The 27,019-nt window shown below is 38.2% G+C and overlaps 1 protein-coding gene across 11 annotated transcripts in view; it reads left to right on the top strand.

Moving 5' to 3' along the window:
* LOC129717851 (scoloptoxin SSD976) overlaps positions 1–27,019 on the top strand; it is a 152,342-nt gene that overhangs the window by 37,092 nt on the left and 88,231 nt on the right. For 5 of the 11 annotated variants that reach the window (XR_008726762.1, XR_008726761.1, XM_055668065.1 and 2 more), the window contains exon 1: positions 23,366–23,962. The exons of 3 other annotated variants lie outside the window; for them this stretch is intronic. The gene's annotated coding sequence lies outside the window, so the exon portion shown is untranslated. Of the gene's footprint in view, positions 1–23,068; positions 23,308–23,365; positions 23,963–27,019 lie in introns of those variants that run through there. 3 more of the 11 variants (XM_055668061.1, XM_055668068.1, XM_055668060.1) reach the window with 3 other exon arrangements.

Raw genomic sequence — 27,019 nt, 5'->3', positions numbered from 1 at the left:
GGAAGTCAACTACAAGTGGCATCTACAAGGTCGCGTGTAGGACACGGCCACTGTGTCTCAACACGAAGCTGGATCGTCATTGTTTGTTCTGCGGAGACGCTCGATTAATCCTACTATCAGCCGTGAGGTCGTGACTTAGACGTTCGGTGAAGTATTACCTTTAGAATTTTCACTATTATTATCAATATTATTACTATGTTATAATATTATTATTAATATTATTATTGATATTATTATTGTTATTATTAATACTATTACTATAATTATTATTATTATTATTATTATTACTATTGTTATTAGTATTAGTATTACTGTCTTTTTTTTATTTGATCCATTGTAGATTGAAAAATTGTTTTTAAAATTTAACATCAACTACTTGAACCCCCCCCCATATTCGAATATTTATCGTTTGTGTGCGGTAGAGCGTAACGCTCCCGCAAAATGGACGACATGCAGGTGCAACTTTTCCTGGAGGTGGAAACAAACGGGGAAGAAATTGAAATTTCTCCCATCAGCACACCCCTACCTTCCCCTGTGCCCTCCCCTTTGCCAAGTCCTGTACCAAGAGTACCGGAAGTACGGGTAAAAGCTTACCCAGATGCCGCTGGCGGTCCCTACGTTGTTTTTTTCCGGCCCATAAAGAAGCCATTGAATATTATCCAAATTGGCAAAGACCTGGCAAAACATTTTTCGGCCGTAACCGAGATTACGAAGGTGAGGCCGAACAAACTGCGAGTTGTCGTGAGTAGCTTGAAGCAAGCAAACGAAATTGCTGGCTACGAGCTCTTCACGAGAGAGTATCGCGTGTACATCCCTGCCAAGGATGTAGAAATCGACGGTGTGGTTACCGAGGGGAATCTCACTGTCGATGACATTTTGCGTCATGGAGTTGGCTGCTTTAAAAACCCCTTGATGCAAAGTGTAAAGATACTGGATTGCAAGCAATTGCATTCAGTATCCATCGAAGAAGGGAAGAAGAAATTCCTCCCTTCGGATTCCTTCCGAGTAACATTCGCCGGATCCGCGCTGCCGAACTACGTCCGCTTGGACAGGGTTCGTCTACCTGTACGCCTGTTCGTACCGCGGGTCATGCATTGCCAAAACTGTAAGCAGTTAGGTCACACAGCCACCTACTGCTGCAACAAGGCACGCTGTAGCAAGTGCGGAGGCAATCATGCTGAGAACGCTTGCAGTGGGGATACTGAAAAGTGTCTTTATTGCGAGGGAACTCGGCATGACCTTCCGGCATGTCCCGCGTACAAACAGCGCGAGGAAAAAATTAAGCGTTCCCTTAAGGAACGATCAAAGCGCTCTTTTGCAGAAATGCTTAAGAGGGCCGAGCCACCCTCGACAGGAAACATCTTTTCCTTTTTGCCAACCGATGAGGGTACATCTGACGATCCCGTCGAAGGGTGTTCCTATGCCTTGCCAGAGGGATCTAGGAAGAGGAGAATGCTCAACTCTCCTAATCTTTCTCGTAAAGGTCGTAAGATAACCCCTAGCGGAATGACCAATAAGACAACACAAAAAGGAAGCGGTGAAGAAAAACCGAAGCAAGTACCCCCCGGTTTTAATTTCAAATCAAACCAGGAGTACCCACCGCTTCCTGGGGCACCAAAAACCCCTCGGGCACCCATTTCTCGATCAGAAGACATAAAAGAAACAGGGTTCATAAAATTCTCTGATATTGTGGACTGGATATATAAAACATTCAACATACCAGATCCCCTTCAAAACATTCTTCTTGCCCTTCTCCCAACAGTGAAAACCTTTTTGAAGCAACTCACAGCAACTTGGCCCCTCATTTCAGCTATCGTATCTTTCGATGACTAATTCGTTGAAAGAGGTTAGGAATTTTGTCACTGTGTTACAGTGGAACTGCAGAAGTATCATCCCCAAATTTGATTTATTTTCACATTTGATAAACACATACAATTGTGATGCGTTCGCGCTTTGTGAAACTTTTCTCAATTCAAATGACCAACTTAATTTCCACGATTTTAACATCATTCGTCGAGATCGAGACTCACACGGTGGAGGGGTACTTTTAGGGATCAAAAAGTGCTATTCTTTTTTCAGAATTGACCTCCCCTCGATCTCGAATATTGAAGTTGTTGCCATTCAAACGAATATGAATGGAAAAGACCTTTGCCTTGTTTCGTTATATATTCCCCCATCCGCGCGGATTGAACAGAAGCAACTCCTTGATATAGCAGAATTGCTTCCCGCACCTTTTTTGATTTTGGGAGATTTTAACTCTCACTGTTCGCTATGGGGGTCGCTGTACGACGACAACCGATCTTCTTTAATCTGTAACTTGATCGACGACTTCAATATGACAGTTTTGAATACTGGGGAAGCGACACGCGTACCTAATCCTCCGGCACGTGAAAGCGTGCTTGACCTATCCCTCTACTCGACATCACTAGCGTTAGATTGCCAGTGGAAAGTAATCAACGATCCCCACGGTAGTGATCATCTTCCAATCGTTATATCAATTGCTAATGGTTCAACTCCCCCGAACCCAATCAATATTTCCTACGACCTTACACGTAATATTGATTGGAAGCGTTATGAGTCTATTATAGCGGAATCTATCGAGACTCACGAGGAACTTCCTCCGGAGGAAGAATACGCGTTCTTAGCTGGCTTGATAATCGACGCCGCGACGCAAGCTCAGACGAAACCGATACCCGGGGTAACGATTAGACAACGCCCTCCCAACAAATGGTGGGACAAAGAGTGCTCTGAGCTGTACGCGCGAAGGTCCGCGGCGTATAAGGACTACCGGGAGTACGGCACTGTCAACCTACTACGAAAGTACGAGGCACTGGGCAGGCAGATGAAGAGCTTAGTAAAGGCGAAAAAACGCGGGTACTGGCGGCGGTTCGTAAACGCGTTGTCGAGGGAAACAGCGATGAGCACTCTTTGGGATACCGCCAGGCGCATGCGGAACCGTGACGTTTCGAATGAGAGTGAGGAGTATTCAGATCGCTGGATACTCGATTTTGCCAAAAAGGTCTGTCCGGACTCTGTACCGGAACAGAAAACCTTTCGCGACGCGTTTATAGTAACTACGGAAGAGCCTCCATTTTCGATGTTGGAATTTTCAATGGCTCTCCTGTCGTGCAACAATAAGGCTCCAGGGTTAGATAGAATAAAATTCAACCTGTTGAAGAATCTACCCGACTCTGCAAAAAGACGCTTGTTGGACTTGTTCAACAAGTTTCTTGAGCTAAATATTGTTCCGCATGACTGGAGGGAGGTAAAAGTCATTGCTATTCGGAAACCCGGGAAACCTGCCTCTGATCACAATTCATATAGGCCGATTGCAATGCTCTCTTGCCTCCGGAAATTAATGGAGAAAATGATCCTCTTACGGTTAGACAAATGGGTCGAAACAAACGGTTTACTTTCAGATACTCAATTTGGCTTTCGCCGGGGCAAAGGGACGAACGATTGCCTAGCGTTGCTTTCTACTGAAATTCAACTCGCATTTGCTCGAAAAGAGCAAATGGCTTCTGCGTTCTTGGATATTAAGGGGGCTTTTGACTCTGTCTCTGTAGAAGTTTTAAGCGCGAAACTTCATTCGCAGGGACTTTCACTAAATTTGAATAACTTTTTGCTCAATCTGTTGTCAGAAAAGCATATGTATTTCTCACATGGCGATTCGACAACTTCCCGAATTAGTTACATGGGCCTTCCCCAGGGCTCATGTTTAAGTCCTCTCTTATATAATTTTTACGTCAATGACATCGATGAATGTCTTGCAAATTCATGCACGCTAAGGCAACTTGCAGACGATAGCGTTGTATCCATTACTGGTAGCGAGGCTAGCGATCTGCAAGGACCATTGCAAGATACCTTAGACAATTTGTCTGAATGGGCTCTTAAGCTGGGTATCGAATTCTCTCCGGAGAAAACTGAGTTGGTCGTTTTTTCTAGGAAGCATAACCCAGCTCAGCTGCAGCTCCTACTAACGGGTAAAACGATCTCTCAGGTTTTAGTCGCTAAATATCTCGGGGTCTGGTTCGACTCTAAATGCACCTGGGCTTGTCATATTAGGTATCTGACACGAAAATGCCAACAGAGGATTAATTTTCTTCGTACGATTACCGGAACCTGGTGGGGAGCCCACCCAGGAGACCTTCTAAGGCTTTACCAAACAACGATATTGTCAGTTCTTGAGTACGGCTGTTTCTGCTTCCGCTCCGCCGCGAACACGCACATTATAAAATTAGAGAGAATACAATATCGTTGTTTGCGTATTGCCTTGGGTTGCATGCAGTCGACCCATACGATGAGTCTTGAAGTGTTAGCGGGTATTCTTCCGTTGAAACATCGTTTTTGGAATCTCTCTTACCAGTTGCTAATTCGATGCACAGTTAGGAACCCATTAGTAATTGAAAATTTCGAGAGGTTGGTCGACCTTCAATTTCAATCCAGATTTATGACTTTATATTTTGACTATATGGCTCAAGATATTAATCCTTCTTCATACGATTCCTCCAATGTCGCACTTTTAGATACTTCTAATAATGCTATATTTTTCGACACCACCATGAAACAAGACATTTCTGGTATCCCGGATCAATTGCGACCCCAAGAGATCCCTAAGATTTTTTCGAATAAGTTCAAACATGTTAGTTATGATAAAAGGTTTTACACTGACGGATCTAATCTAGATGAGTCCACTGGCTTCGGTGTTTTCCACGAAAATTTTACCGCCTCCTACAAACTCGATGCTCCTGCTTCCGTGTACGTCGCAGAACTTGCTGCTATTCAGTACTCTCTTGGAATCATCGAAACCCTACCCACAGACCACTACTTCATCTTCACAGACAGTCTCAGTGCCATTGAGGCTCTGCGATCGATGAAGCCTGTGAAGCACACCCCGTATTTCCTGGGGAAAATACGGTGGTTTTTAAGTGCTTTAACAGATAAAAATTACCGGGTTACCTTAGCGTGGGTCCCTTCTCATTGCTCGATTCCGGGTAACGAAAAGGCTGACTCTTTAGCTAAGGTGGGTGCTATTGATGGCGATATTTATGAAAGACCAATTGCTTATGATGAATTTTATAGCATTTTGCGTCAGAGAACACTCAACAGTTGGCAATCATCATGGAACTCAGATGAACTGGGACGGTGGCTACATTCCATTTTTCCTAAGGTATCGACGAAAGCATGGTTCAAGGGGTTGGATGTAGGTCGGGACTTCATTCGCGTGATGTCTAGACTTATGTCCAATCACTACACGTTAAACACGCATCTCTTTCGTATAGGGCTTGTAGACAGTAATCACTGCGTTTGTGGCGATGGCTACCATGACATCGAGCATGTTGTTTGGTCGTGTACCGAATACTGTGGTGTTAGGTCCGAGCTTATAGATTCCCTTCGGGCCCGAGGAAAACAACCGAACGTACCCGTTAGAGACATTCTGGGAAGCGGTGATCTCCAGTACATGACACAGTTATACTGCTTTCTGAAAAACGCTGACATTAAAATTTAAAATTTTCTTTGTCTATTTGTCAGATTAAGGATACAAATATGCTATGCTGAAGACACGGAAACGAAGAGCCCGCAACTATGCTTACACAAATATTTTGAACCCACAACAAACAAGAATACAATTGCTCTACCAGTTGAAAAACAAAGTTCCAAAATAGTTTTAAGTCAAAATTGTATCTCCCCTCCTCTCACCTTAAATCCCCACTAGCTCGTAGTCGGCCGCGAGAATAAAGAAAAGGCCTCCCTCTTTTCCCTGCTAACGTAGAATTAAAACGAATTGTACTTGGCTCAGTAAAACAGAAAATGTATCGTGCCGTGTCAAATAAACTAATTTAAAACTCAATATTTTATATAGATTGTCTAGGAAGCATAATCCAGATCAGCTGCAGCTCCTACTAACGGGTAAAACAATCACTCAGGTTTCAGTCGCTAAATATCTCGGGGTCTGGTTCGACTCTAAATGCACCTGGGCTCGTCATATTAGGTATCTGACACGAAAATGCCAACAGAGGATTAATTTGTTTCGTACGATTACCGGAACCTGGTGGGGAGCCCACCCAGGAGACCTTCTAAGGTTATACCAAACAACGATATTGTCAGTTCTTGAATACAGTTGTTTCTGCTTTCGCTCCGTCGCGAACACACACATTATAAAATTAGAAAGAATACAATATCGGTGTTTGCGTATTACCTTGGACTGCATGCAGTCGACCCATACGATGAGTCTTAAAGTGCTAGCGGATATTCTTCCGTTGAAACATCGTTTTAGGAATCTCTCTCACCGGTTGCTAATTCGATGTACAGTTATAACCCCTTAATAGTTGAAAATTTCGAGAGGTTGGTCGACCTGCAATTTCAATCCAGATTTATGACCTTTTTTTGACTTTATGGCTCAAGATATTAACCCTTCTTCATACGTTTCTTTCAATGTCGCACTTTTAGATATTTCTGTTAATGCTATATTCTTCGTCACCACCATGAAAGACATTACTGGTATCCCGGATCAATTGCGACCGTAGGAGATCACTAAGATTTTTTCCAATAAGTTTAAACATGTTAGTTGTGATAAAAGGCTTTACACTGACGGATCTAAACTAGATGAGTCCACGGGCTTCGGTGTTTTTCACGAAAGTTTTACCGCCTCCTACAAACTCGATGCTCCTGCTTCCGTGTACGTCGCAGAACTTGCTGCTATCCAGTTCTCCCTTGGGGTCATCGAAACCCTACCCATAGACCACTACTTCATCTTCACAGACAGTCTCAGTGCCATTGAGGCTCTGCGATCGATGAAGACTGTAAAGCACACCCCGTATTTTCTAGAGACAATACGGCGGTTTTTAAGTGCTTCAACAGATAAAAATTACCGGATTACCTTAGCGTGGGTCCCTTATCATTGTTCCATTCCGGGCAATGAAAAGGTTGACTCTTTAGCTAAGGTGGGTGCTATTGATGGCGATATTTATGAAAGACCAATTGCTTATGATGAATTTTATAGCATTTTGAATCAGAGATCACTCAATAGTTGGCAATCATCATGGAATTCAGATGAACTGGGACGGTGGCTCAGTGCTGATAAAAATCATTTTCCCCAGCAAAATTCTTCGAAAATTACAGCCAATCATTTTCAATTTTCGCTTTCAATGATCGCAGCACTATTTCAGATACACTAGATTTTCGTCCTAGTAACGTGCTGTTATACTCAGATGAAATAGATCGCGCGCATCGTTCACAGTTGCGGAATAAAATTTGACGACAAATCCAACCAAATGATCTTCACTTCAAAGCGAAAAAGAAAAACAAACAGTCCACTCAATCAAAATGAACCTCACCGAAACACTTTTTCACTGACACTGACCGATGCCTTGACAATCTTCGTTAACTGATAAACTGATTTTGTTGTCTTGCTTCCATCGCATGAAATAAAATGAGGTGTTTTGACAGTTCACTTCCATGCAAAAAGCGGGAAGGGAGAACTCTGAAAGAATTGTAAAAAAATAACGTTTAAGGATGCTTTTTTTCACTTTCACTCAAGAGTGTCAACAAATATCAACCCTGCGGTGGCTACATTCCATTTTTCCTAGGGTATCGACGAAAGCATGGTTCAAGGGGTTGGATGTCGGTCGGGACTTCATTCGCGTGATGTCAAGACTTATGTCCAATCACTACACGTTAAATACGCATTTCTTTCGTATAGGGATTGTGGACAGTAATCACTGCGTTTGTGGCGATGGCTACCATGACATCGAGCATGTTATTTGCTCGTGTACCGAATTCTGTTTTGTTAGGTCCGAGCTTATAGATACGCTTCGGGCCCGAGGAAAACAACCGAACGTACCCGTTAGAGTAATTCTGGGAAGCGGTGACCTCCAGTATATGACACAGCTATACTGCTTTCTGAAGAATGCTGACATTAAAATTTAAAATTCTTTTGTTTATTTGTCAGATTACGGATAATTGTTGTATGAGAGTTCGACTGTTGGGAATTATACGATGGTTGGTTATAATTTCGGCTGAGCAGCCTTGAATAAGTAGAACGATCTGGTTTTTTACTGTCCGACGTTTCGTCACTGATTAGTGACCCCTTTTCCAAAAACCTCAATTTCTGCAAACTATTGCATTAATCCATTAATGCATAAAGAACAATGACACAAAACGGAGTTTCGCTTCTCGCAAAATAGGTTCGAAATGATGGTCAATAACATGTTATAGAAAAAATGGATTTTGTCAGGAATCTTTACATCGGCGCATTTTTGAATATATTTAATGAAAGCTCTTGAGTTTTGTGTATTTGTTTATTTGTGTATAAAATTCATCTGACTGATAGTCTTAATGAACTAGTATAAAACTAATATTTGATGTTAAAAACTTATACGTGCTAGCTTCTTCTTCAATTTAAACGAAGGTTCACCAAATTTAAAATATTCCGCCACTCGATTAAACATACTAATGCATGAGGCAATGGGTTCATTGCGACCGAAGTTCGCACTACAAAACGTATTTTTTGGATTTTAATCCTAGATCTGTTGGCAGGAGAAAAACTGCTGTGAAAAAAATGCGAATATATCATCATGTATTCTTGATAGCAACTTCCAATAACTCTCATTTTGTTCCCTTTATAGAGTAGAATAAACATACCAATTTTCATGACAATCGATTCAGTTTACACAAAGTTATAACAATTTTACCTTTTTAGTAATTTTTGGACATCAATTCTTGACGTGCTTTTTTACCCCACTTACCCCTTTTCAAAAAGTATGACATTATGCAAAACATTGTTCTATTATATAGATAAACAAACCCTGGAAGTTTCAGTCCGATCGGAGAACCTCGCAACAAGACCTAGTTGCGGTCTTCACGAACTGGCTCTTAAATTAAATTTCTTACAGTTCTATCACTACTACAAATTATTATTACAAATGCTAGGTAACAGTTTTCTAATGATTATTCGTAAACCTGTGCTTATTATGTAAACTTAGTCTAGATTTTAACAGTTATATATATATTTAACCTAAAAATTGTTAAACCAAAAATATAAGAGTCTAAACTAGAACCTAATGTCATTTATATATCTACTTATTAGGAAAATTATATTCTCCCATTCTAACGGATTACGTGTTCCATTTCCGTACCGGAGAATCATAATTTCAGAAATCCCGGTTGAATTAAATTCAACAAGGCCCATTCCCTTTCGGCGTACATTAAACAAAACAGCAGTAACACAATTGGACCCCGATTAAACCGTGCACTGAATCAAAAATAAATAAATCCACTGTTCTTAATTTTTTAACATTTTCTCATTTACTGAATTTTTTACCTCCTATATAAATTTATTGCTGTCTGACATCGCACACTATACGAGATTGATTGATTGAACCATCGTGGTTTAATATTTTTCTGTCATCGGTAGCAAATACTTATTCATCATCCTAATTACAATAAGCGTTTGAATTTTAAATTATGATCATTACCTGCACAGTTCCGTTTGATTTTTTTTCTAATATACGTTAACCATGACCTTCCCGAAACGAATTTGAACTCAAATCAGTTTCACAACCGAATATTCTGTCAGCATAAATCTTTTGAACACCAAACCGGTATAGGTAGTTTATTATGTCCGGCCGACTATCGGCCTGCCTTCATTTCAAATATACCCACAGCTCCCCATTAACTATCAACTATCTATCAACAATAAATCAGTGTTGAATTATCGAACATCTGATAAGCTACAGTTTTCTTGTGTTGTGTTATTATTTTATCTGCTATCAGATTTGCAACGCATTTTACTTACGAGTTGAAGCGTAAAATGTCCAGTGATCCATCACAACTGTAAATTATCAATCGTTTTTGGCCTAGCCAATCAACGATTATTCATTATTACCTCTTGTTTTAGTCAGGAAGTCTTAGTGTAATCATAGGAAATATGTTGTGGAACGGAGTGATATATATATAAATATATATATAAATATGTAGTTCTAAGTCAAATTTGCGGTCGTGGCTTTGCAAACAACATTACGAGATAATACCTCATTCAAATTGAACTAAATGTGTCTTACGGATACTATTACTTTAGCTGGGCTGATAAAGTTTATTTAATAATGATAGAAATAGTTGTTTACCACCCAACATAAACAGGTGTAGGTAGTTATCAGAATTAATGAATTACAAAAATTTTTGGTGAATCATCAGTATTACATAAATGATATGGTAAAATCATAGTTGAAAATTGTATTTTTCTCCTCCCATCAAATTTTACTCAGATCTCCAAGTTTTCACAGAATTCACCCTAAAGTCAGTAAACATTTCAAGTGTTGCAAGATAAGTATTTTTTGATCAGTACTTTTGTCACGGATTTTTGGGTCATTCCATGGGCTGTTGAGGACGGGCAATGCAAATAACAAATTAAAAGCAGTTCAGCAAGAAATCGTCCAGATATTGAAAGTTTAAATTTAAATTCAGGTGATGAAATCGAAGGTTCACAATTTCATAATGACAATAATATTAGCCGATCATTACCCGGATTAGATTTAGCTCTTTTGTATCATTGCGTATTGTAAATTGCTGTGTTTTTTCTTCTCAAAACGGTTATTCGAAGCTGCACAATACAATTTAGTATGTAGAGGAACCAACATAGCCGGATTAAAGTGTGGGCCTTTTGAGGGTCTCCATAGATGTTCACTGCTCATAACTTACGTGTAAACACAGAAAATTAAAAACAATTGATTTCGTGATTTTTACAATATTGACGTCACGAGTCATATGTACAATATGCTTCGGTTTCCAATAAAATCCTATGGAAAAATTGGAATCTCCTCTTGACGAACTTTTAAGTGCGAAGAAGATGAGAGAAGAGAAACGCTCTGTTACACTAATCACTTGCTGTCAGATCTTCTGGGAAAAGAATTAAAAAAAAAAATAAGTAAGCCTTAAAATCAACCTAAAATGAACAAATACTTCCCGATGTGGGTATTCTCAACACTCAGAGGCCGTAAATCAACTCTAGATACCTAGACTCCATTAGGTCTTAGAAAGTCGTTTTTTTTTAAATTTGTTTTTTTTTTTTGAGATGCCATCAAGTCTAGCCGTTTCATGCATTTCAAATACATTTGGTAAAAAATATTCGATATCGACAACTTCATGAACTGAATGAGCTGAAATTTTGTATAAGGGCTTTTTCGGAGAAGACAAAACTGGGCCCTACTTCTAAACTAAATACGAAAAGTCGATTTCCATTGCCACCCTAAAATACACATACACACACTCGAATATACCAACACACCTCCGGGCATAAACACACACTTACAAAAATAAATGCATTCTCAGAAACAAATCACGTACACACGCATACTAACATACTCAGGTACAAACACACATAAACATACCCACGTATACAGATGTAACCGTGGTCCCCGTGGCTCTGTGGTTAGCGATGTCAGTCGGCTAGCTCTCCCACACGGTTGTGATATCGGGTTCGAATCCCGATCGAGTCGAGCTGGAAATTTTCTCGACTCAGCACTGGGGCACGGTGTATCGTTGTACTTATCCTACACATACAAAATGTGCCAAAAACAATATCGATAACGAATTCTCTCAACTAATCTAGTTGATCGAGACCGCTATTAGCCCCAAGGCTAAGCGTGCGATATTGTTATTGTATACAGATGTATATATACAAATTTTAAAATTAATATTTTTTATGTTTTTTGATGAATAATGTTTTATTTTCATACACTTAAGCGTTTGACTTCGCTTAATTTAGTTGCATTTGAAGGGTATTTTTAGTGCTTTTCGAATTATAATAGAATGCAATTCAATTTGAAACATATGCTTAAATACATTTTTTGTCATGATTCTTCTTGTAACTTTTGAACCAGAAGTGCAATTTTCGTGAATTTAACCCGTAAAGACCCGGGACGGAACTTGTTTTTTGAAAATGCTTGTGCTCAGCACTGGAACGACCGTTTTGGGAAAAGTTGGACTTTTATTCAAAGGGAATAGTTGCTTTAAGTTCTGGTAAAGAGTTTGAAAAGTTGTACTTAAACACGCGCCCACACCCACATTCATTTTAAATTTATTTGACACGGCACAAATAACATTTATACCTTTGTTTTTGCCTGTAATTGCTGTACATTCCTAGAAGAAAGGAAACAAAACACAAAACGGTATTTTAATTAAACGGAAAACCTTTTGGATATCCTTTATTTGAGTTTTAATAAAACTACCACAATCCTTCTAAAACCTTTCTATGACTTAAAATCTTGTAACACATACTTCTTAATTGAATTAAAATCTTCACTACTCCGAAATTAAAACTATCGCAGCTTGTTTTTATAAATGGTTTATTACATATATTTCATTTCACGAAAATGTTGACCTTATGCTTAATTGCCTGAATAAATAATAAATTGCGTTGTTAGTCAACGTACTTAATAATAGACATTTAGCTTCTATTGATGTCCAATTGATTGCGCAACCATTTCCTTAAGAGGGTGTAAACACCCATGCTATCCTATGCTGAAAGTAATGGACTCATTGTAGTGAAATTTGCATTACATGTATAAGTTTGCAAACAAAAATTGAAATGACACTGGTATAAATTCGTTATATATGCAATATTTTAAAATCAATTTCGAGAATTGACTTCACAGGGTGCGTGACAATTTTTTCAATAAATTTCAAGGAAGGAAGCAGTGCTCAGGAATTTCTATGTGCTACCGAGAAAACACAAGAATGGCTTGTTGAAATTGCTCCGGAATTTCAGAAAAAGGAAATTTGGCCCCTCTGGCATTCCCTGTATCAACCCTTGGGATTATTTTGCGTGCAGCGTCATCAAACCTCACACCATACTCTGGTCACTCAAAGCTAAGATCATGAATCGAAATATGGTAAAACGTTCATGCGGCAGTTTCTGGTAGCGACAGAAAAAATTTCATTCTCCATATGTTACGGAAAAATAGACCACAAAACATTCAGTGTTGAGAAGTCACCATTTGTGATTAGACACACATACTCATTATTTACCTTATTTATCATAAATACTTAAGCTACTAACAAATCCCTTCCTAGAAAAAAAGGGCACAAAACTTTCATCGCATTTATGGCTAACTGGTGTATATTTTCTAAAACATGTCGCACGTTGCCCCGCTGAACCGTTAATATTGAAATAGTAGGAGGGTGGTATCACATATGTTCAACTGAAGAACCAAAAACGAGACAGAATCTCTTTATTTTAAGTATCGACATCTAGCGGTGGAGAGAATGCATTTTACACTCGAAATTACATCACGCTTATATTCCATTCATTCAACAAAAGGACCGTATGAGCTCTCGCCGCTTTTTCGACGAGAGAATCCTTTGTTCTCCCCGGTGCTGGTATAGCGAGGGTGCCTTTTCATGGTAAACGTACAGTGCCACCCGCATACGTGCAACGGTTTTTATGTAGATATATTTTTAATGAATTTCATTGTTGCCCAAGTTGAAAACTGAATATCTTGACTAACGACAATTATTTTTTTATATTGTACCTAATGTCGTAGGCAGTGCTGGTACAGCGCGTCTGATATGCATTTCTAGCAATGTTAGGTAAAAAAACGGTACGAGAAAAAAATATTGTCGTTGGTCGAGAAATTCGGTTTCCAAGTCCAACGAAAATATTCAAGTAAATTAACTAACAGGTTGAAATAGTTTCAACAGTCGTGAGCAGGGATGCCACATGTACAGATTAATCTGTACACCCAACGCAAACGGGGAACATTTTATTACTTTGGAGTAATTTTTTATTACTTATTGTGTCTTATGACTGCGCATTATACACAAATAGTAATAACCGAAAAGTAACAAAAATAATGACGGCCACACGCTTGTATGTGTTTCTGCAGGAGAACATACAGCCAAGCACCGCATTGCATGTGTTAGCAAGACTTCACTCGCTGCATTTGTATTGATGCAACGATCAGATTCATTTTTGCTTCCCTTCATCCCCACATAATGAGAATCTCACCCGTCAACCTCAAATGTCTAATTAGAAACACTTCCGTTTCGTCCCCCAGTGTTTACATGAAATGAAAATATGTTATACTGTCTGAACAGAGTTGCCGAAGTTGCGAATATTGTTCTTTATGGGTTTTGTATTTTCAAACAGGTGCAAATGAGTTTCCATGAATCAATGAGTATGTGTTTTGAATAGCTTGCAAGAAAGCGAATGTTTTTGTTTTTCTCTAACGCAGTTTACAGATCGTGATGTCATTCAAAGACGCATTTCAAGTCTTTGAAATCATCAACGTTTGCATACTCTATGACGGGGAAAATGCTGCTTGGCAGCTCTTGTCATATTCTTCCTCTACTCCGTATGCATACAACGAGCGAACTAATACACGCTCACCGGATGAATTGGAGATTGAAGAAACTTGTAACATGTGCAACATATGCGACGGTGTGTGATTTTTTTTTAACTTGAGATGGGAAGGGAGCAGTTTATGACAGAAAAAATCTTGCATGTGGTTGCACGACCATTATTAGATGGTCGTACTCCCGTAACACGTGCTAAATATATGACAGTATGTGTTGTTACTCGACTGGGGAAGAATTTTATTGCCTTTTTAGTAATAGGTTTGTTACTTTAAAGGCAATTTTGCGCTATTGCTTCTAAGGTAATAAGGAAAAGATTTGCGTGTATTTTACAGATTTTTGGCCGAAGAAACGGTACAGAATCTGTATATACAGATATACAGATTTTCGTCGAAAAGTGCAGATTTACAGATTTTTCGAAATTGACATTAATTTTTGAAAACAATCCAAATTTTATTCCATTAAATATTGATCAAATTGAACATATTTTCAACTCCTCACACGTTTTAAGCTAAAAATTTGGTTTATGTACCATAAAAACTCAAAAAATACAAAGTTCTTTGTGTTTAAACAACACAGATTTTTTTTACAGATATTTTTGTTCCAGATACAAATGTTCAGATTTTTTCAAGGAAAAACACAGATTTAAATGTGGCAACCCTGGTCGTGAGGTGTACGATCCAAGAAAATTTGTTAGACAATGTTTGAATGGTTGAAAGATTTTTAGTTTAATTTGTTCTATTGACGTTGATTGTGAATTGTTACTGAATTTCCACTTCAAAGATCTCTTGAATGCGGTCCTGTGTGAAGTGCGGTCGGTCCTGTGAACTTGATTTTGATAGATTCAACTATTCAAGATCACCTTTTTGCCTGGTTATCAAAGCAAAAAAAAAATAGTTTTTTGGTGCATGTTCAAACTATTGGAGCGAACTGTTCCAACGATGCACTGTAAAATCAATGTAGGATGGAACAGCAAAAAATGAATGCGAAAGCTTGGGCACCAATTTGCTGCAGAGTTTTGTTCGAAGTTGCATATCTGTTCTGTGCTCCTACCTACACAATCATGTGGGCTCGGTCGTGTGCTTCTACCTACACAATCATGTGGGCTCGGTCGAAATCACCCTTTTCCTGGATTATATATCGAATAATACGATTCTTTCGAACAGTTGAATCTTGAATGGAGGTACACCAATTGGTAATTACCAGAGGCGGGAAAAAATGGTTCACTACAGTTAACGGATCAGAGCGGTTTAGCTGACTGAGGTAAACTATTTCTTTTTAACCGCTCACTCGCTCTTTTCGTTCTACATAATTTTTTTTTTTATTTTTTGTTTATTATTAGATATCGCAAGCGTGAGCCATGTGAAGCTTACCGACCTTCCGACGAAGCTTTCTTATGATGCCGAAACAAGAGCGTTGTTTGGGCTTCACGTCCACTTTTTGAACGTATCTTTCGATTCTACCAATCAATTGTTTGCAGTTCGTGAATTTCCAATTATTTTTGGACCAAAGGAGCTCAAAATCCTAAAAAAATCTTCGATTGGACGACATTGAGATAGATTCGCTGGGGTTTGGGGTACAAATGGAGTCGAGTTGTTGTTCAGAAACGTTGTTGTTTTTGTGACGTAATGTGATTATATTTTATCTGACAAAAACACATAACGTCTGCTTTAAGAAAAATGGACAAAATTTGACGATTTTTCATGGGTTTACCTTGACACACACTGACGAAACTACGCATACAGCATCAATCATGTTAACCCATGAGTCAGTAGAAAAAAATTGACATTTGTCGAACTCTAACCGTGATGGCAAAAACTGTGAAGCTACTCCGTTTAGAAGTGTGCGCGTTTAAAGAACGGTACCCCGTCGCGTGAGTGCTTGGACACCGGATACGCCCGCTCCGGCATCTACACATTCTTGGAAATATTGGACAACAACCAGAGCATTGAAAAAAGCCCTGTTCCAGACGGCCGCTAATCCTGAGCGACAAGAAGCTCCAAAGGATGCTAAAGTAGAAGACCAAGAGGAAAGTGGCTACATCACTGCGTGCGCTCGGCCAGGAAGTCGATGCAACCGGCCAAACAGTGAAAAAGTATCTAGCGAACATGGGCAAACATGTTAGGAAGCAGCAGTTCCGTCCACTAGTCTCGGAGCTGCATGCAATGGCAGCACCTGAATAAGATGGTCAAATCGATTTTTCCGGCAAATCACTACGTGGCGGTAGTGATGAACGACGAGACCTGCCTCACCCTGGATGGCAACGACTGGCAGGGCACTTTGTATATTATTTCCCCCACGAAGGAAGTCAGCTCCGAAGTGAAGTTTATTTCACACACCAAGTTTCCCAAGAAGGTGCTGCTGTGGCTGACAATTAGCGAGAAAGGGATGTCAAAGTTGCTCGCTCCGGACTGGCCGTGAACGGGGAAATTTATAGTATTTATAGTACGAAGAGCCTGCCTAAAGTTGCGTCGTTCAACAAGAAATACCAAAAGGCCGAAGACGCGGTGTTTTGGTCGGATCTAGCGTCGGCCCACTATTCGAAGCGATCGTTGGAGGACTGAATATCGATGTGTAGAGACGGTAAAATTGGTCGAAGTATCGATTCTCAATTTGATATTGATATCAAGAAAGAAGACTATTACATTGATAATATTGCTTTCAGAGCATCGACTTTTTCGTATCGGATCGCCAGCATCGAGCATCGATTTTTTAGTATCGGATCGCTCGAATGTTTTTTCTCAAGAACAAAGTTTTGAATAACGTGGATTTTGCCCTGGTATTTCCTTCTTTGCCGTTTGCTCGGCTTTACTCGGAACTATTTCTTGGCAGTACAAATCAATGAACCTTCAGTTTCAGATTCTCATGATTTTTCTGTCACCGGCAAAAAGAACGACACGAAGCTTAAAGGGGTAACATAGCCTGCTCGCACGAAACTCTATATTAAACTATGTGTCAAAAAAGAACGTAGGACAACGTCTAATCGCACTATATCGAGATACATTCCGCGAAAACTAAAACCAAGATGTAATGTCGGAATGAAAGATTTCAAACGGTTATACTGATGTAACCACATGATGGATCACAATAATCAATATGTCGTTGGATTGATAAAATGATGGAAAATTTTGTGATTCTTCAATTTTCATTATCACTTCATTGTTAAACAGTGAAAATTGAAAAAAAGTTTCAAGGTCGAATTTTCACCAACAATGTACCAATCATATGCGAGCACGCCTGGCACAGACTTCATGAATAGACACCAACTGCCTGCTGTGATATCCTGTATAGCAGTGGCAAAAAAAAATTTGACAGAATCTCCCCGTCCCAATAGGTCAACTAATGTTAGCTTCCATGAGCCTAGACTATTTTGATGTCTTGAAGGTGAAGCTTTTTCGGAAAGTTCGTAACCACCTCCACTATCAGACAGTTTTACGTTCTGCTGTTAACAAATATGTCAATGTTAATAAAACTGACGTCTTAAACACGTCAGAACATGATGACACAGGCAACAGTACTGCACCGAGCAATGTATAAACAGAGCGCTGGTTACTCGTCGTCTATCAGTGCAGAAAAACTCGATATTAATTTTTGTGCAGTCAAGCCAAGTGAAAACTACATTGCCGCTGTTGACGCACAGTGGGGCGTGGAACACAATCGAATCGCCGTTTGAATTGTCTTCTTCTTCTTGTTTCGTATAGCATCAAATATCAGAATGCAATATGATTTTTCGGGTGCCGCAAAATACGCTGCGCCGCCTGAACTCTACACTCTGCTTTTTTCAGATTTATTTAAATAACTGAATATAGGGTATTTAAAGAACAATAGAAAATCAAAATGGTCCGTACAGATCTTTGAATCGGTAGTTAAACGAGCTGTACTGATGATTATATTTTACTAGCTGAATGAATTTAGTTCAATATGACAATACTAGTTGCACCCCGCGGTGGCGGTATAGAACAAAAACCAAATTCATTTCATCTTGATATTAGAGTTCCGACATTAGTATTTGTATTTTTCAATTGAAAATTTTTTGAATTAGCATTTGCAAGAAAATATTACTTTCCATAACAACGCTATGCAAACAATAATTGCTGAGGCTAATGTTGTGCATCACTTTAGCCCAGTTTATTTTCGAAGATAACAGACATATAACTTTCAAATAAGGTATCTTCGTTGTTCTTTGGTATCTTGAAACTGATCAATTTTTTTCTGATTGATTCTGTATACTGATAAATTGTTTAAATTGACCTGAATTGAATGTTAACATGTTCATAAAATTCTATGTCAATTTCAAATTTTCTGTGAATATACATTTTCTACTAAAACTGTAATTCGCTATCGATATTTTTTCCACGAGTTTGTAACTGCATCTTTGCCGCTTTGTGATCGGTGAGTGAGCCAACTTCAACAAGACAAATAGATATAATTTTTATAGAAGGTTGCCTTCTCGCGTATTAAAAAAAATTCGCTGTATTAGAATGAAATGGTCCAGAAACCAAATTTAAGGGGAAATTTGGGTCTAGAGCTCTATAGCAATATTTTAAAGAAAAACTTTCTTCTACAAAGTTGTTACATATGATAAAGTGCTTATTGAAAAAGTATCAAAAATAAGGGTGACCAAAATTTTCGATGCTAACAAGTATCTAACTTTTTAATTTTTGTAGATAGAGAACCTTGTTCTACAATTTTATAGCTCCAATAATTTTAAGTGACTTTGTGAAAAAAAAAAATTCTCTAAAACATTGCTATAGAGCTCTAGACCCAAATTTTCCCCTAAATTTGGTTTCTGGACCATTGGGAATGTTGAAGAGAATATTTTTTCTTCTAAGATAGAGTGCTGCAAAGAAATAATCAAAATACAGATCCCGTTCGATTTTGGCAACCCGCCAGATTTGTTTCTGTTGCCAAAATCGACCCATGCCAATTATGAACGGTTCTTTTTTCATGACTTTTTTGACTTTTTAAATGGTCAAAGACGACCTTAACAGTAGAAATGGCCACCAATGAACTAGTTTTAGTTCCAAATCGTTTGAGCTGTCGCTTGATGAATTTGAACTGACGACCTAGATACTCGATATTACCACCCGAACCAAAATACCTTCCTTTTGGAAGATGTTGAGCTTAAATTGGTTAAAATAAATCAAGCAAACTACAAAAGTAAAACGAGCTCAAATTAACCATAGCTTCAAAATAAAAATATAAATTTATTATAGTCCTACGTCAACTATGCGGTCGTGTCTTGGATACCACCCTCCTACTATTTCGAACCCAAAAATCAGGAAAACATCCGAAGTGTAGTAGTCGTGATTTTTGTTTCGCAAAATGTATCGAAAGTATCCAGCTCGAGCATCGATACCAATTTGTCTCGTATCAAGAGAAAAGTATCGATTATGGATCCGATCGGTATCGGCAGAATCGAAACGTCACTATCGATGTGGTACCCAAGCTGGCGAACCCGCTCAACGTCCCCAAAAAGCGTCCCATCGAGGATTTCTGGCCAAGCCTGAAGCGTAAGATCTACTCTACTTTTCGTCCGCCATGGCGAATGTTCCGGTTAACTGCCGGAAGGCCGCACGCAAAGACGTAAAATTGTTTTGCGAGTAAGCTTACATAACTACCTTCTATGGGAAATTTATCAAACTCAATTATCTGTCTCAGTTATTTTAATTATCACCATCCGAAAAAAGTCCACCTTTTTAACGCATACGTTACTTTTCGTCGGTATGGTGTTCTGGAAGAAATGGGAACATCATTTTGTTCAAACATTCATTCTGGTATGCATTTTGGTTGATAGCTAAGCCACTATGCTTGAATCATGATTTAGACATAAAGGAAACCGTCCTTTTCTGTCTACTAATCTAGCCGGTCTCCCACTACCTTTCTAGTGGATTATTATTGAGGTTTGCATACACAGTCGAAACCGGACGATTTTCGCTTTCAAAATGGTTCAAATGGTTCACTGTTAACTTTTTGTCAAAATTGTTGTGTAGTTCATAGCGAACTGTACAATGCGCTTGCGGAATGCACCCTGTTTTCACACCATTTTGAACAGAACTAGGTATGAATAAACGAACTAATAACACTGGCAAATGAGAAGAGAGAGAGAGAGAGAGAGCTTTCATATACATACTCTCATTTCTCTCCGAGTGTGTTTGTTGTGGAGTGAGAGAGCCTCAAAAAATTCCAAAATTTTAGTTGTCACCCGTTACTGTCACGTGTTTTGCACGTGTTACGACATCATGACTATGACCATTGCAACCTCACGCCAAATTTTTACTTATTTTTTTAAAAGCAATAACGAAAAATGCTTACTTAAAGAGTAATAACATTCACCTCCAGTCAATAAACAACACATACTATCGCATATTTTGCACATGCCATGAAGTTTTTCCATTTCCAATTCATGTGCTTGTATTAGTTTCTTCGTATCGTATGACGGAGTAGAGGAAAAATTTGACAAGAGCTGCCAGGTATTATTCGTTTCTCCGTCATACAATAAGCAAACGTTGATAATCGCAAAGACATAGTGTGTCTTAAAATCATACCACGATTTGTAAACTGCGTTTGAGAAAAACATAAGCATTTACTTTCTAGCTAGTGGATGCAAGTCATGAAGACACAACGCATTTAGAACCCATTACCCATTTAGAAACCCCATATTCGCATTTCCGGTAACTCTGGTCATGTTTCGTTTCCAAGTCGACCGTGGGAAACGAAACAGTGATGTTCCTAATTGGACATTTGAGGTTGACCGGTGAGATTCGGCTGACGTGTAAATGAAGCAAACAGAAATGAACCAGATCATTTCATCGATACAAATGCAGCGAGTGGAGTCTTGCTAACACATGTATTGTGGCTCTTGGTTGTATGTTCTCCTGCAGAAACACATGCAAGCGTGTAGCCGACATAGATTTTGTTACTTTTTTGTTATCACATTTTGTGTCTAATGCGCGGTCCTAAGACAAACACAGTCACCGAATAGCAAGGGTCACACTAACATTCCTCCCCTTTTCCTACCTGATTGCTAGGACGTGGCCGGCGTCGTTATTGATCTTTCAAAGTATTGAGTCCCTAAAACTTCTACAATGCGAATGGGCGGTCACTCCCAGCTCCATTAAGTTGATTCACTGTGCAATTTTATTGATACGGAGCAATCACGGAGTGCAACCATTGTTATGAGCAGTCAGTCAAGCTAAGCTAAGCTGAGCTAATGCGCGGTCTTAAGACACAAAAAGTAATCAAATATTGCTCAAAAGTAACAAAATCTTCTCCGTTTAGTTTGGGTGTGAGTCAATTTTGATAGTTAAGTCAGTGGTAAATAATCATAATTATAACAACGCCAAAAATACATTCTTATAATTGGCTCCGTAAAACATTAATTTGTATTGTACCGTGTCAAATAAATGTTGTGTGAACAAAATAACAAACACATTCTGGTTAAGAATGACTTAGATAAGCTATTGGACGTTTTCTGGTGATTATGCGCGAATCGGGTATGGATTATTAAATATATTAATAAGCGAATCGGGTATGGATTAAAGTAAATATATTGATGCTTGTGTACCTGACTCTTCCAGAGCCAAAAAAAGTAAATTTCTTTTACCTGTCATTCTGCGAGATCTAAACCGAATTTGATCCAATCTTTTTCGAAAGATCACAAATTTATTATAGTATTGGGACAGTAGAGGACATTTCGACATTTTCCGTTGTTTCGGATTTATTGAGGGAAACCATGGGGTAAGTACCCTGACAAGGACTCAGGCTAGATTGCAAACGGTACCGAAACCTTGCTTGCGACATATCAAACTTCAAGTTTTTGCCAAAACAACACGGACTTTTAATGGCAACTCCTGGCCGAGATGTTTGCTATGTTGCAAGCCAGGTTTCGGTACCGTTTTTAATCTAACCTGTGTCTTTGTTCTCCTCAATGAATCCGAAACAACAGAAAATTTCGAAATGTCCCGTACTGTCCCTTGGACTATGATAAATTTGTGATCTTTTGATTGGATCAAATTCGGTTTAGATCTCGCCGAATGGCAGGTAAAAAAATTCATTTTTTGGCTCTGGAGGGGTCCGGCACGCATGTGTTAAAATATTTCAAAATAATCCATATCAGATTTGCATCACCGAAAAACGTCCAAAAAATTGACCCCAATACTTTGATTTGATAAACAATTTTTTTTTATAATAACAGTCCAGCGGGGCACTGTGTTTCGTTTATTGCAAAAACATGTCACGTATCCTGTATTTGTGCTAGATAAATTTCATAGTTCAGAGTTTTATTTGACAGCATTTTAGAGCACCACTGAATATTTTCAATTGATATATTTCTTTTGAATTGGAATCCTAGTTTGAAAGTCATATTATTTTTTTAATATCGGAATCCACTAGAAAACTAAATTTTAAAGTTAAAAATGTGTTACATATATGAACCAATTCTCCTACTAGATTTTGTTGTATACATATGTTCCTAATAAAAATTGCATATGCTTAAAAATAAATTAGTGGCATAAATGAAAGAACTGAAAAATACACAATCTTTCTTGCAGAACATTTTATAAATTATGGCATTCGAAAAACTTTAAATTGAAAATATATAATTCCAGTGTCACAAATAGGTAAGTATAATACTTGTTCTAATACAGTTAATTGTTAAGAATTGCTTTCTAACTATCGAAACCATTCAACAATTTCCATTGCCCACTCTTTTCCATCAAAAAACAGTATATAGGCATGGTTATTTTCGAAAGTTGGAAACTGTTTCGAGGACCTCTGACTTGATAAAAATTCTTATTCAAGTTATAAACCGCTTTGGTGATCAACCGACTATGTCAATGGGATAAGAAGGCTGCCACGCGAAGTTGGATGCAGTGGGGAGCCGAGGTACCTCAACCGATGATCAGATCACCTTCGAAGATCGCGACCCGAACATCGCGAAACCATCATCAACAGGTAGCATATTTTATATAAACCATTGTGGTTCGACATTTTTTCTCATTAGACGCCGACCTGTCTACCCGTTAACATTGTGCTACTCCTTGTGGTCAGGTTAAAGCAGACGTCTTCTCAGTTTGTTCTTACTATTATTTTCTCGTTTTTTCATTCATACCTTTTGATCTACATTTTATCGTGCAATTTATTCGATCAGTTGTGTGCTTAGAAACCGTTATTGATTCTTCCGATTTTGAGCTAAGATGGGATAAAGTGATTTTTTTCGTGACGGTTGATAATAATGGCTTAGATGGTGTTACACTGTTGATTTATTTATGTAATCGAATATTATGACAAACAGTGAATATACAGTGCAGACATGGTGAGTGTGTGCCGACCATGCATGTGCAGTTTTATGTTGAAGGATACAAGATAAATCTTGAAACTGAATCAGACGGCTAGTACCTGTTTGCTTTGAACAAAACAGGTGTACCCAGGTGAACCTTTCGTCTCTTGTGGCAAAACTCAACATAAATGTAATATTAACACATAGAGTACGAAACCGCTCTTGCTTGATACAAATCGTATACTTTGAATATATTTGGTGTATTGGCGTTGATAATCGTGTTATATGCCTTTGATTGTGCTCCACAGAATTTGATTAGCAGCATTCAATGTAAGTTTTAAATTATTATTTGAACTAGTGCATTTTTATCGTTTGACAGTTGAAGGAAGATATATATTTTGTTTGACATTTAAAGATAAAGTTTTTATTATATTTTGACTGTGATTTTTTGTCATTTGATAATTCCCTTATAATCTTTCATTTAATCACACTCATGAGCATATTTTCATGTATGTCACATTGAGAAAGGTGACATCCGCGAAATTGGGTTGTTTAGCTACTCACGGATTTATGATTTTTTCAGGTAAAAGAGTGTAGTTTTCTGAGCAAAACGTGATTTTTCTAAATTTCATATCATTGTCCTTCGATTTTTCAATTGAAAAGTAAAAATCGCTTCAAATCACTACAATGACAGTTGGTATATGGGCGAACTGTCATTGTAGCGATTTCGAGCAGTTTTATTTCGTGATTTAAAAATTGAATGACAACGATAGAAAGTTTTTGAAAATCACGTTTTGCTTAGAACATGCAGCTCTTTCAGATGACATAAAAAACCGATATAGCTAAACAACCCAATTAATTAATCAACTAGAATGCATGTCATCCTCAAAAGTTGACACCCACAAAAATTATATACATTTTCTCCAACCAGCAAGATAATTTTACTGTAACCTAGGGGCTGACATCTACATTTTCTGCCCCGGGTGTCACCCAGTCACGCTACGCACTTCAGAGTAGTAAACAAAATTAAAACTAAATTTAGTCATTTAGTCTTCACTTGGTCTAAAATCGTTCGCGTTTTTATAATGTCTTGTGAACTGAGCCTTCTTTTGAGAAAGAGAGAATTGCATAGCGTATATATAGTTTTTTTGATTCTTAATATCATAGGATTTTTTTAAGGAAAACTCATCGCAAGTAACATTCAGTTTTGGCATTATTGTTAGTTATTCTGAGAAGGGCCGTTTATTTTAGTGATGTTTAAGGTGTGGTGGGAACTCTACTTGGCCATGGAGCTGTTGTCGGTAACTGCTTTCGTTTCATCGGGCACATGCTTGGATACTGGATCAGGGATGCCACATGTACAGATTTATCTGAATTTTACAGATTTTTGGCCGAAATAACGGTACAGAATCTGTATATACAGATATACAGATTTTTGTCTGAAAGTACAGATTTATAGATTTTTCGAAATTGACATTAATTTTTATAAACACTCCAAATTTTATTTCATTAAATATCAAGCAAATTGAACATATTTTCAACATCTCACACGTTTTAAGCAAAAAATTTTGTTTATGTACCATAAAAACTTAAAAAATACAAAGTTCTTTATGTTTAAACAATACAGATTTTTTTTACAGATATTTTTTTTCGAGATACAGGTGCTCAGATTTTTTTAAGGGAAAACACAGATTTAAATGTGGCAACCCTGCACTGGATTAAAATTCCCGGGAATGTGTTGCCAAAATTCAACTCATACTGAAATAAGGTCTATAATTATGAAAATGGTGTGTCGAACATATATCACTCTCAAACACATCAATTCAAGTAATACTACAGTCCATAGTTCTACGTCAATTTTGTGTTTTTACACAAACTTTTTACGGAAATACCCATATTCGGTGGTATTATGGCACTTTCTGCTGTTTTCCAGAAATCGCAAGTAGTCATATTGGAATTCAAAAAGACATGCGAAGTAAATTTCGGGCCTCTGGGCGTCATTCTGGGCCGAAATATTCATATTGGATGGCATCTGATTCCGGAAGTCGCCATCTCAGAATTATATATAGTGTGTGTGGACAATGTTTTGCTTCTGTGTATCATTCTGGTTCAAAAAACCCAAATAAGGTGGAAATCGGTCGTTTTGGGCTGTTTTTCAAACACTGGGAGTCACCATCTTAGAATTCAAATTAATGTCTGAAGTCGATTTGTGGTAACTGTAAATCATTACGATTCTATAAACACCCATGTTGGGTGGTATTTGGACACTTTCAACTGTTTTCCAGACACTGGAAGTCGCATATGGAGTCCATTTCTGGCATCTGGGCATTATTCTGATTTCGGAAATGGTATGGTAGTTTTGAGCCATTTTCAACTGTTTTTCAATAACCAGGAGTTTCCATCTTGGATTCAAAGATAGCGTCTGTAGTCGATATTTAGGCACTGTACAACATTCCGATAATTTTAGGCTGTTTTCCGCCAAATTGGTTGAAATATTTGTTTTATTTGCATGGGGAAGATCCCCCCTCTCCTTCAAACTATGAAAGAGTGTCAAACCATCATAGAAACATTTTTTATCCTCATAAACTTCCATATGACAAATTTGGGTGCATTTGCTTCATTAACTCCCGAATTATGCAAAAATTATTGTTTGATTTGTATAGCAGCCGGCCCTTGCTGAACAGAAAAGGATTTCGAACCACCATAAAAATATTTCTTGCTCCCAAAACCTTCACATGCAAAATTACGTTAACATATGGGTAAATTAACTTGATTAGTTCATGAGTTGTGCAGAAATTTTTGTTTCATTTGTATGGGACCCCTCCCTTCTAGAGGAGAAAAAGGTGTTGAATCATCATTTAAAAATTTATTGCCCTTAAAAACATCCGCATGCCAAATTTGGTTTCATTTGTTCATTTGTCTCGAGTTATGCATAAATTTGTGATTCATTTGTATAGGCCCCTCCATCCTTCATTTAAAAGTTTATTGCCTCCAAAAACATTCGCATGTCAATTTGTTTTTTACTTAGTTTTTGAATATTGCAAGAATTTGTGTTTCATTTGTATAAGAGCCCTCCTTCCCAGAGGAGGGGTATTAAACTACTACTACCATAGAAATATTTTTTGCTCTCAAAAACCCCTACTTTCCAAATTTGATCCCATTTGTTGGATTAATTCTCGAGTTATGCAGAAATTTGTGTTTCACCAGACTAGGGAGGGGTGCAAATCTATCACAGAATTATTTCTTGCTCATAAAAACCTGCACATGCTAAATTTACTTTCATTTGCTGGATTAGTTCTCGAGTTGCGCAGAAATTTGTGTTTCATTTGTATAGAGATTTAGGTACCTTTCTCGGTCCCAAAAACCCCAACATACAAATTTTCACTT

This window comes from Wyeomyia smithii, chromosome 1 (genome assembly GCF_029784165.1).
Source record: "Wyeomyia smithii strain HCP4-BCI-WySm-NY-G18 chromosome 1, ASM2978416v1, whole genome shotgun sequence".
Lineage (NCBI taxonomy): Eukaryota > Metazoa > Arthropoda > Insecta > Diptera > Culicidae > Wyeomyia > Wyeomyia smithii.
The sequence above is the reverse complement of the archived record's forward strand: the minus strand, read 5'-3'. Positions and strand labels throughout refer to the sequence as shown.